Here is a 12,304-nt window from a genome sequence, read left to right on the forward strand (position 1 = left end):
CACACACACACACACACACACACACACAGCCATACACTGTCTCTCACTGTGAGTGTTGTTCGCGCAGAGACTCTCTCTCTGCCGCTAACACACACACACACACACACACACACACACACACTCACATTTATACGACTGTACTTGAAAGGACTGTCAATATAAAACTTTCGCTATCACACGACCCTCATCACAGACACCTGAAGCATAATCTAAACCTGAGTCCAAACTTCAACCTAAAACTAAGCTGCTGTCCTCAAATGGCCCCTCGACGGTGTGGACAACCCAGAATGCATCACTTTGAAACACCCAGTCTTCCGCCGCCATGTCCACCTTGCTACGATGTCCCTCTGGTCCACCCGCCTTATTTTGCCACATCGACTCACCACAGTGTCTCTACTTTAATCGACCGTCCTCGTTTGGCTGAAACACCCTTATTTTGACACAATGTCCCCACTTTGTCAAAATGCTTTTATTTTGACACATACGTCATAATTTTTTTTTGAACGGTGTCCTCACTCAGCATCAACCTCCGAGGCGGAAACATGAAGCATCAACACTGAATTAGCAACAACTGCAGTTCCTCTAACGGCCACTAGAGTCCTGCTCCAACAGTGAGTCAGTCTCCATAGACTCCCATGTTAAAATCCAACTTTACAGCAGAAATAAACATGTTTACAGCCTGGTACAAAAACTGTTTTGGTCTCTAATCTAATTTCCTCCTTCATGACACCTGTTTATATAACTCACCTGTTTATATAACTCACCTGTTTACATTTTATTAAGGACTAAAGTTATGGAGGATTGGGGGGGGCGTGGCCTCTTTGAGTGACAGGTGGGTGAGCGTATGCTTTCCACAAATCGGCATTAACCAAAGTCTCAGCTCCACACAGGCCCCTCCTCTTTGCCCATTTTTGGATTAGCTGGGAGTTAGGGGGCGGAGTCAGGTACTGCCAAGATGGCGACGGCGTAGCAAGCTAACTCTGAGCTTCAGAAACCTGTGGGCGATGTCACCGACGCGACGTCCATCTTTATTTACAGTCCTCACTTTGCCACAGTATTCTCAATTTGCCTAAGTGCCCTCTCCTCACTGAAACTCTTTTATTTTGGCGTAATGCCCTCACTTTGGCACCGAGTCATCACTTTGCTGTAATGTCCCCACTTTGCCAGAGAAGTCTTCACTACGCTGAAACCTCCTCTCTTCACCACAATGTCCTCGCTTTGCCTCACAGTGTCCTGATTTGACAGTGTCGTTAAACCGTTGAAACATCCTCTTTGCCACAGTGTCCTCACCGAGCACAGTCTGGTCCTCGCAGTATCAGAGCACACAAACACCCACGATCATGCACACATAGAGAAACACACCCAAAATTTTCTGCATCTTTCCATGCTCTCTCTCTCTCTCTCTCTCTCCCACACACACACACACAATCTAACTCGGCCCGTTGCCTCTTGCTCATCCAGACAGGGTCTTCCTCCTCCTTCCTCCTCCTCTCTGCTGTCGCTTCCCAGCCAGCCAGCCAGCCGGGCAGGGCAGGGCAGGCCCTCAGGACAAAAGTAAACACAGTCCCCCTCGTCCTCCCCGTCTCTCCCCCCTCCCTCACCTCTGTGCCGTCCCCGCCCTGACGACCCCCTGGGGCCCCTCGCCTCGCTGTCTTGTTTTTGTAGCGCTGGCAGCCTCCGCAGACAGACAGCAGTAGTCTGTCCCCGGCAAGACTGTGCTGGAGCGGAGCGGTCAGACCGATACGCCGGGCCAATACTGGCTCCTTATTATCTAACACTGGAGAGCAGCCAGACACCTGTGATATGAGTATCAGCTCTACTTATATCATCATTTAGATGAAAATGCTGCGCAGCTTTACAATACGTTTGCGCCTAAATGATGAGTCAGTTTTCCAGTAGCAGACAGAAAATTAATCAAAAACTTTGATTATGGATTAATTGTTTAATTCATCTCCTGGATTTTGTTGCTCGCTTCTATTTGACACACCTGGAAAGTGAATCTCTTATTTTGGACTGGACAAGAAATGTGAAAACCATTTATTTATTTTTAAAGCTATCAACAGATTCATTGATAATAAAAATGAATTTAAACAAACATTAGTTGCAGCTCTACAGACACACACAACCACCTGCTGATCAATATGAAGCTGTTGATTTTGAATATTGCTCCTGTGCACGTCGACAGCGCGACTTATTCAGCGCTGATCAACCGACATATTGTGACCCACTGAGAAATATTAATAACACGTTGCCATGACAGCTGAGTATTAGAATATTGATCTGTAGACATTCATCTATGATGCAGTAAATGCAACTGTAAACAGACCGCATTTGTAAAACACACACACACACACACACACACACACAGATGCCTGCAAGCTTGGGCTGAAAGATATGCAAAGAAAAAAAAAAGATTATATAACATTTCAGTTATTTTGACGAGTGGGATTTTTGCTGGGGTCTGTAAACCAGCGTGTTCATATGGTTCATGCTGCATTCATCATAATAATAATCTATAATGGTGTGTTGTGACATATTTTACCTGCAGCTACAAGCTTCTGTGGAAGGTGCTGGTCTGTCCACTGGGACAACCCTGGGAAACCTGTGTTTGGTGATACACACCAAGCAGCGCGCAGGTCATACGAGTGTTAGCATAGTTAGCACAGTTAGTTAGCATTCTGTATGCGATGACCAACACCTTCACAGCGTCAACTGGCAGTTTCCACAGCTCACAGTGAGGAATGATCCCGGCCAGATTTAAAGGGAGAGCTCGGGTTGTTTTGACGAGCGGCCTGTATCACGCCGCAGGCAGGAAACGGCGTGATGCAGTGGCTCTGTAGCAGTGCGTGTGCGTAGGAATAGTTCAGCGGCTGTTTCCACGGGAAGTTAAGCTGCTTAAAATATTCTACATGAAACTACATTTAAACGGATATAAGATTGTTTTGGTTTTGGTTTTTTTTTAAGTGTCTAAAACATGTTTTTGTTTCCTGGTGGCCCCGCCCACAGCAGCACATGGCTCTGCTGGTGTACCGGTGCTCCCGGACGGACGCTGCTCAGGATCTACTGCAGGTAATGTACCGACTGTTCATCACTTTAAACCCAGCAAACCACAGTCACAATAACCACTGCATACTTTAAATTCTCATACTTTTTATTCTTAAATGTTTGTGACATTAATAAGTTGGTGACATACTAGTGATTAAACGAACCCCAGTGTGTCTGTGGATGTCTGTGGACAGACGGAGAAGAAGAAGAAGAAGAAGAAGAAGAAGGAGAAGAAGGAGAAGAAGAAGAAGTCCCTTCTCAAGCACACATGCAAAGTGTAAAACAGAGCGCCAACAGACAGAGAGACAGATGGGCAGACAGACAGGGAGATAGGGAGAGTGGATGATGGCTGAGAGATGGAAAGAGAGAGAGGGAACGACTGAGGATGAGTAAGCGAGGCAGTCTGAGAAGTTGAGGAGGGGTCAGTGGAGTTTAGTTGCCCCCGGGGCAAACGGAGGCTGGGTTAGATTGCTCACACTTGAACTCTGACCTATTTATTGACTCGCTCTTCGTGGCTGGCTTTCCCAGGAACGCAACGGCGCTCAGTTCATCTGTGTTACATTCACTCACAATGAAAAAGAAAATAAATGAATTAACTCTGGAGCAGCTTTTTACGAAGGCGAGTGAGTCTGTTAATGGTTTGTCTGAGTCTTTGCAGTTTAATAGCACAATGGTAAAGTACACGACGCTGCTGCTCCAGAACAAATGCACGTACTTTAATGTTTACAAACTGCAAATATGAAAAGAGCTTGTAGTTATTATGAGCAGTGACATCAACAAGGCTGAACAGACTTTAAGCAACAAGCAATCCAAAGAGGAAACAGTGCTTCTCTATCGCGCTACATGAAAAAGCACAACCAGTGCGTTTAGCAGCGTTTAGGCAAAACAACAGCTGGAACATGGTATATAACTGTGGGTTACACTGCGCTTCGACAGGTTTCTATGGACGTTCTGACTCTCTGCAGCGTGAAAGCTCCTCATCATTTCAATCTGTTGGAGTCGCTCTGACACTTTGTGCAGGAGAAGCGTTGACTAGTTTCACTCTGGGTCTGCCTTTAGGATGCAAGGTTAACGTTTGATCTGCTTTCCCATCAGACAATCTGACACGGCTGCACAGATCTACCTGTGACACTCCCAGCTACAGCTATACTCTCAGCTGTGGAGGAGTCTCAGCATCAGAAGGTGTTTCTGTAAAGTTTGCAGCCACTTCAGTTTAAATGCAGTTGAAACGTTAGTTGTACGCGACCGAAACATCCGACAAACTTTCACTTTTCAGACAAATTTAAGCTTAAGTTTTAACATCCTGACACTTTTTTGACCTGCAAATAATTAAATCAGCACCTGACTCATAAAATCTTCTGACATCATCAGATGGAGGAAGAGTGACCCCTGATATTTGACACCTGAGTCACTCATCATCTGAAGCGGCTCCTGACTTTGACACTGACACAACCTCCGCTTGGTGTTAGCAGAGTAGTTATGTAGAAGATACTTTCTCACACTGCAGAGAGTCGGCAGAGAAGGTTCTGAAAGTGAAAGTCGAGAGTGGACGTGGAGGTTTTATCCTGTAAATCTCTGCAGCAGCTCAGAGCCACAAAAACCAGAATCCACAGTTTGACAAGTAGCACTGGCACGAATGTTAGCCTCTACCTCACCAGTTTACACACACACACACACACACACACACACACACACACACACACATCTCACAACAGCTGACAAGTTTCCAGACAGACTCTGGCCTCTCCAGGCACACACACACACACACACACACACACACACACACAACTTGCACAAAAACACACACTCCTGAAAGAGAGTCAGCATTATTTTGTGGATTTGTTTTGGTCTGGTGCAAAACACAAGTCTCATTGGCTCTGGTGTGCCTCGTAAATACACACACACACACACACACACACACACACACACACACACACACACAGAGAGCAGATGCAAACCACACCAGCACATGCAGACATGCAACCAGCCAACACGGACACACACACACACACACATGAACATGTACACACACAGTGAAGCACACAAGCTTAACAAACTTACACAAACTCTTTCAAACACAGCATGCACACACACACACACACACACACACACACACACACACACACACACACACACACACACTCAGAGGAGGTTTCAAATATTTACCCACTCACCTCGCCTGCAGCAGTCCAAGGGCGTCTCGGTCTGTGTTGAGGATGCCACTCAGTGTGTGTGTGTGTGTGTGTGAGTGTGTGTGTGTGTGAGTGTGTGTGTGTGTGTGAATGTGTATGTGTGTGTTAGCGTGCCAGTGACAGCAGTGGTGTGTTGTGGTGTGTTGGTGAGTGGTGCTGCTGTCGCTGTGGAGTGAAGAGGGAGAGACAGAGAGAGGGAGGAAGAAAGAGAGGAAGGGAGGGAGGTAAGGTGTACTCTCCCTGCATCCCTCTTCCTCCTCCTCCTCCTCCTTCTCCTCCTCCTCCTCCTCCTCCTCCCCAGCCAGCAGGAGCAGCAGAGTGGCAGCAGACAGAGAAGGTGGGAGGATCAGAGGAGTTAGAAAAAAACAAAAAGCAGGAGTAACCCTGGCCGCCTGCGCTCCGACTGCTTTTTTTCTCTTCTCCAGATCAGACTGGTTTATTAGCATCTCCAGTCGACTGCAGCTCTCGTGGACATCAGACACGAGTTTGACATGTTTATATGATATCCACATGCACCTTCCTCCTGTCTGCCTCCATCTGTCCTCACAGAGCACCACTCTGAGAGACAGACGGACGGATCGGAGACAGAGGGGAACTCCCTATTTCCCACAGTGCTCTCCTCCCCTGGGTCCTCTGCCTCCGTACGGAGCTGGAACATCGGTTTCCGGAAGAAACTTTCTCATTCATTTCTCTCAGGTCGCGCTGATATGGTTTTTACTTTGTAAGCCGATCATTTTCGCCCAAAGAGAAACTGATTCCGGTTTGTTTTTTGTTTGTGACAGTCAGAGATGAAGTGTTGATCATAGTGTTTGTGATTCTGAAAATGATCATGAAATATTTCCTCATTTGTTTGAGGAAAGAACCAGGAGCAAAACTGTGTTGTTGTCCTTCAGCTGATGAACTGATGATGGAAGAAGGTGGCAATATCAAAAAAAAGAAGAAGAAGAAGAAGAAGAAGAGTCCAGTAACAGATCTTAAACAAGTTGCCTCTAAAGCAGCTGGAGATAAAACATAATCACATCATTTAGATCTATGGGCAGATATAACTCACCATGAGAAAACGCTGCCAGCTCCCCTCCGATCCCGCACCTCTAGTCAAACGGACACGTGCAGACAATGTGGACGCAGATGCCCCGGTGAGATCACAGCGGAAGTCAACAGGAGAAAATGGGGCAAATTCACAAAGACATTAAAAATTACATGATGATTTTTGCAATTCCTAAAAATGTTTTCAAACAACATGGCAGCAAAAGAACAAGCTGAGAGTACATGTCATCCTCTCATTAAGTTGTTAGCGCTTAAATGAGCTATCTGTAAGTCTTGCTATTGCTACGTAGTGTTAGTGTTAGCATTAACGGCAAGAGCTTCGGCCATTGTTGTGTTTACAAGACAAGAGGTTATATACGTCCTCTGAGGAGCGCTACTGCAGGACGCTACAGTGGTCCGAACATGACGAGACAGTCCAGCTAGGCCGCAGCTAGCTAGGTTAGCATGCTAATTTCCGTACGGGAAAAGAAGTGATAGAATTACAAGCAAAACCAAAGGGTTTTTTTCCACAGCTGGAGGCAGCTGTTGGTGAATAAAGAAATGAAGTTTGATACTGAACTCAAAATGTTTTTTCTAGACTGGTACGTAAACAGCTGTTATGCTAACGTTAGCTATGTAGCAATTGCAAAACTTGCGAATAGCTCCTTTAGATGCGTGGTTTATTTATCTGTTGAAGTCACCCATGTGTCCACCAGATTAATGTAAATCTAATATTAGTTTTAGCTCTGTGTTTGTTCTCCACCAGTTTCTGAGACCGATATCTGGCTCTTTAGCTGCTCACCAGCTAGTCGCTAAGGTTGTTGCTATTTCTTGTAACTTAGCAGCCTACATTCGTGAGCCAGGCGTGATTTATCTATAGGTGCCTTTCAATTAACCTCCTCAATGCGCAATCTGAAATAGCAAACTTAAAAACGAGTGATGGAAACTTGCAAATTTTCAAAAAACTATCAAATGTCGCAAAAAAATTAATACACTCATATGAAGCCGTTTTTCAGACCATTCATTCAAGTTGTGACCCGAGGAGTTCAGGCTGCTGGAAATCCATCGTCACGTTAAAAAGGAGGTCTTCGCAAGTTTACATAGCTACATAGCTAATGTTAGCATAAGGGCTGTTAACTTGCTACTAGCTACGTTGCGAGTTCAGCATGAAACTTTATTCTTTTACTCACCAACAGCTGTCTCCAGCTGTGGAAAGCAACCCTTTTGTTTTGCTTCTATTTCTTTCTCTTTTTCTTTTCTTGTACTGGAGTTAGCATGCTAACCAGCTAGCCCCGGCCCTGTCGGACTGTCTCGTCACGTTCGGATAGCAAGTCATTGTAGCATCGCTGCTCAGAGGACGTATTATAACCTCTTATAAACTCTTGCCAAGCCTGGTAAGTAAACAGCTAATGCTAACAGTTGATGCTAACACTGGCCATGTAGCAACAGCAAAACTTACAAATAGCTCCTTTGATTGGAATGATATTGTAAAGTAGTAAAAACCCGGCTTTATTCACGTAACATCACTCGATGGAAACAGACCATTCGTAATTGTGTTTTGTCGTCTTTTCTAAAACATTGCTTCCGTGTTGCCATGGAAACCGGCTTATGACAAGCTAACGTAAGCTCATTACAAACGCCCACTGATTAACCCGTCCGGCTGCAGGAGAGGAAGTCAAAGCACTCTAATTGTAAACCTTCTGCAGGGAGTGCTGAGTCATTCCTCCCTGCATCTCATTATTTTGTGTCAGCAGTTACATTTCCCTGCGGTTACATTATATGATGCTTAACTCTCCGGAGCACGCATTCCCGCCGCCATGTTGTCAACAGCACATACAGTATAATGACTTGTGAGGCAGAATCTAAAAGCTTGTTTTATGATGACGGAGAAACAGTCAGAGCTCAGAGCTGGTTACTGATCCAACAAAAGTTCACAAGATGATCAGAAAGTCAAATTGAAGTGGTTTAAATGTGAAACACGTGGACGTGGAGCTGCTTTAACTAACGCGTGTTGTGTGTAAATAGAGACTTCAGCGTTGCGTTGAATGACACGTGAGGCAGATGAAAGTTTTGCTCGGTGATCCTCTGGTGAACTATTCCTTTAAGTGATGGTGAACTGGGACTGGGAAACACAGAGGAAGCCAGAAACAGATGGGAGGACAGCGATTCAGACGGAGGAATGAGACGAGGAGAGAAGATTAAATGATGAGAGGAGGACGAGCAGACGTCTGAGGACCACCGTGTCTGCCCACCATGTCGTCTTCCCCTCTTTTTCCTCATCTGTCTGTCCCCCCTCCCCCTCCTGCTTTATTACGATTTCTCCTCTCCCTCTCTTATGTTTTTCTCTCTCTCTCTCTCTCTTCTTCTGCTGTTATTTCTCACCCCTCCCTCTCTTCCTCTCCGTATGTTTCTTGCTCTCCTCTTTCGGTCACACTCCTTTCTTCACTCCTCTCTGTTTCTACAGCTGTCTCTCTGCAGCTTTGCACTTGTTCTCTCCGTGACGCTCTCGTCTCTTCTCTCTCTTGATCTCTCGTTTCGTTCTGCTCAATAACAGACACATCTGTGTATTTCGTTTTTAATCGATAATTCTGAATTTTTTACATATTGAAGTTAGAATACCGGTGGTTATCGGTGCGTTTGACAATCCAGGTCCTGGAGTGTCACTGCAAACCACACGAGTATCAACCACCGGGGGCGACAAACACTTTCTCTAACTTCCCTCCTCATCCATTTCTCCCCTTTTCTTCTAACTCTGTGTGTCTGCTGGCTACATTAGCCGCCGCTCTGCTCCATTGCCAGATTTATAAGCTGATAGACAGAGTCCAGGGTGGGCTGCCAGACCCAGGAGAATAGGCCCCGCCCACCAACACCAACACCAATTAAAGCCCACCACCCGCCAAACGACATTAAAAAAAAAAAAAAAAGGTATGGAGAAAATAATGTGTTGCACGGGGGCTTACAACACTCCCATGGGTGTGTTTTTGTGTGTGCCCATGTGCAGCATGCCTAACAAAGTCTGGAGTCATTAGGGTTGGCGCACGCAGACAAAAGAGCAATTAAAGGAGTTATAAACAAAACCGCAGAAAGAAGAAAAAAAAGGAAAGAAAATAACAGTTGGCCATTTTAGCCTCTCTCTGAAATGTGTGAAACAAAAGACACTTTTTTCCTGAAAACACTTAGATGAAAAAATAGAGAAATTAATACGTAAAAATAGAAGAAAAAACCTGGAGGTGAAGCTGAGTTTGTGGCAGTAGATTTAATGAGATTAGTTTTTCTCTCTCTGTCTCTGAAGGGCAACAAACACCAGCAGTATCACACATCACACACACACATCACACACACATCAACTCTCCAGAGAAGCAGCACTTTCATCACGTGTCCTCCCTCGGATCAGTACCTCCGCTACTCCTGCCTGAATCTGGTCCGTGCTCAACGCAACGACTGACGTGACACAGACGACACAAAGCTCCGAGTTGTGTTGCTTCTGAGAGTATTTATTCTACGTTGGAACATATTTCTACATCACATCTAAACCGGAGCGGGTTATCGCTCTAATATTCACCGGTCAAAAATTTAATTTTAAAGCTCCATATTTTTCTTCTTCTTCTGTGTTTTATTTGAAGTGTTGATTGTGTTTTTAAGAACCAAAAACCATCTCAGTGTAGTTTCACATCTCCTCTCTCAGGCTTCTCTCTGCAGCTCTAGTAACAACAGGTCGGTGAGCCAATCAGAGGAGAGGAGGCTCTGAGCCTCTCTTCTGATTGGCTGACTGTTTTCTGAGTGATCCAATAAAAATTTCAGGTAAAACACTCAGAGAAACCAAATCCTCACTCTGCTATAGGGGGAAAAAATGCTTTGGATTGTTTGCATTTCTTCGAACTAATAACCTCGGGCGGTGCTGCGCTCAGGATGCAGCGAGGAGGAGGAGGAACACGTGGAGCTGAGCATGTCATCAACATGGCAGCAAAACGGCAGATTAAACAGCAAAGATGTATTTCGACTGTGTGAGTGCACGATCCAGATCTTCATCATCATTTTCAGCGTGTAGGTCGCAGCTCGGAGGCTGTTGTCGTTTCCTGCAGCGAAGGGGATTTTGAAAACGGTAAAGGGAGGATAACGCTTCCTGAAATTGCCTAATGTCAGATTTATAGCCACAGCCAGAGAGTCAGGCCCGTATTTCTTCATGTGGCCTTCGTATAATAGATATTTTGGCGAAACATCTGGACTGAGACTAAAATCTCACTGTTCACTCAGGCTGTTTTACTATTTCTTAAATTTAGTCTAAACAACCCCACTGTTGTTTTTTTTTTGTTTTTTTTTGTTTTTGGTCTGTTGGAAAGATGAAATGCATCAGTTGCTGCACAGCTCAGAAAGTTTTCCTGCTCCTCAATAGCATTTACAGTGGAGGACGCTGTGAACTGGAGCCAGGGTGAATCACCGCTGAATGTGACTGGATGTCGATGCAGACGTTTCAGACACAATTCATCACACAGTCACAAATTCTGGACAATTTTATCGTCCGCAAATCCTTGACAGTTTGACTTTGTTCTGTCAGACTGTTTAATTGAGGTGATATTTAACAAAACCCAGAGATAATACTCAGTTTTCCTCCAGAGTAATATCGTCAGGCACCATTACTTCCTGCTATGAGGCCTGTTGTGATTTGGCTTCATTTCGCGCTACAAATAGTTCTGTAGATGCAACTGTTGAATTCAAACTCCGTCTTAAACACTATTTCTCTGTGTAATAAAGTGCTGCAGACAGACGTTTTCTAGTCTTGAGTGTTTGAAACTGTCCTTCAAACGACAGCGTCCAGAGAGAAACTGGGCTTAGCCTTTAATTAAAGTTTGATGAAAGAGAAGAAGAGCCAAACGTCTGCGTAAGGCGAACTGCAGGAAAAATATCATTTCCTGCTTGTTAAGATGTTTTATATAATTAAAAGAGCAAATAGGGGGGTTTAATGGAATTTAAGTCAAAACAAAGAATGACAGTAAAATATCTGATGAGCGAGCGAGTGAAGCGTCCACTCACACTGGAGTGACCGGCCGGCTCAAACACAAGCGCTGCCCTCCAATTATTTGTGAAAAAGGTCCAGGGGTCAGAGGTCACAACTATTTATTACTGAATCAAAAGGAAGCCCAGTGTTTTTTCAGATGCGTCCAGGAAGTCTGCTCCACATTCCCACACTAACCCGCCGTGTTTAGACTGAGGGGTCCCGAGGTGAAAGTCACCACGGGCCACGAGCTCTCCTGGACCACGACAACCGAGGGTCCTCGCTAAAGAATCCAGACGAGCAAGGACATTCAGTCTGAAAGCTGCAGCGGACAAGTGTTCTGGTAAAGTGAGCTCTTTGCTCCGCCCTTCCAGCGAAGAAGTTTGAGAAAACTAGAAACACTTTCGGTTTCCAGATCAGACAACCTGCTGTAAGAGCCAGTTCACCTGGGACCAGTTCACCTGGGACCCTGAGCTCCTGAGTAGCTGGATCAGTGTCAGCGTTGGTCAGTTTGGGCGGGGTGATTAAAAATAAACTTCCTGATTAAAAGTGGATGGGTGAAATAAAATATAATATATATATTAATTACATAAAAAAATATGTGAACATGTCGTGGCTGATAAAGGTTTGTTCTTCAGTGTCACATGTTACAGCGTCATCGCTCTGGGAAACAACGATAACGTGTGATCGGGTCTGATTTATCCGTACATGCAGATTCAGATGACATCAGAGCCGATCTGTTCATCACCAGCGTGCGTGGTGTAAACCTCATCACACACGCTACAGTCTGACTGTAAAAGCAGACGTGTGTGTGTGTGTGTGTGTGTGTCTACAGTGCACGTGCAGCCGTTGTCAGAGTACATCCGTCCCTTTGAGCTCCTCCCGTCCATCCCACTTTCACATGGTACATTCCAGAGTTCACTGACCTCTCTGACCTCCCGACCACCAGGTCTCGGAGGGTGAGCGGGATCTGGGGGCGGGGTCATCTGAGGTCATCTGACTCATCCTGCCAATAACAGTGGTGCTAATGAAGACTCGCTCTGCTGCA

At 45.3% G+C, this 12,304-nt stretch overlaps 1 protein-coding gene across 1 annotated transcript in view; it reads right to left on the reverse strand.

The window, feature by feature from the left end:
* Positions 1-5,406, reverse strand: part of ttc16 (tetratricopeptide repeat domain 16) — a 37,707-nt gene extending 32,301 nt beyond the window's left edge. Inside the window, exon 1 of the mRNA XM_023394982.2 lies at positions 5,220-5,406. The gene's annotated coding sequence lies outside the window, so the exon portion shown is untranslated. The remainder of the gene's footprint in view (positions 1-5,219) is intronic.
* Positions 5,407-12,304: the final 6,898 nt, after the last annotated feature.

This window comes from Seriola lalandi, unplaced genomic scaffold (genome assembly GCF_002814215.2).
Source record: "Seriola lalandi dorsalis isolate HSWRI2012SDOR001 ecotype SW California unplaced genomic scaffold, Sedor1 jcf7180002054955, whole genome shotgun sequence".
Classification (NCBI taxonomy): domain Eukaryota; kingdom Metazoa; phylum Chordata; class Actinopteri; order Carangiformes; family Carangidae; genus Seriola; species Seriola lalandi.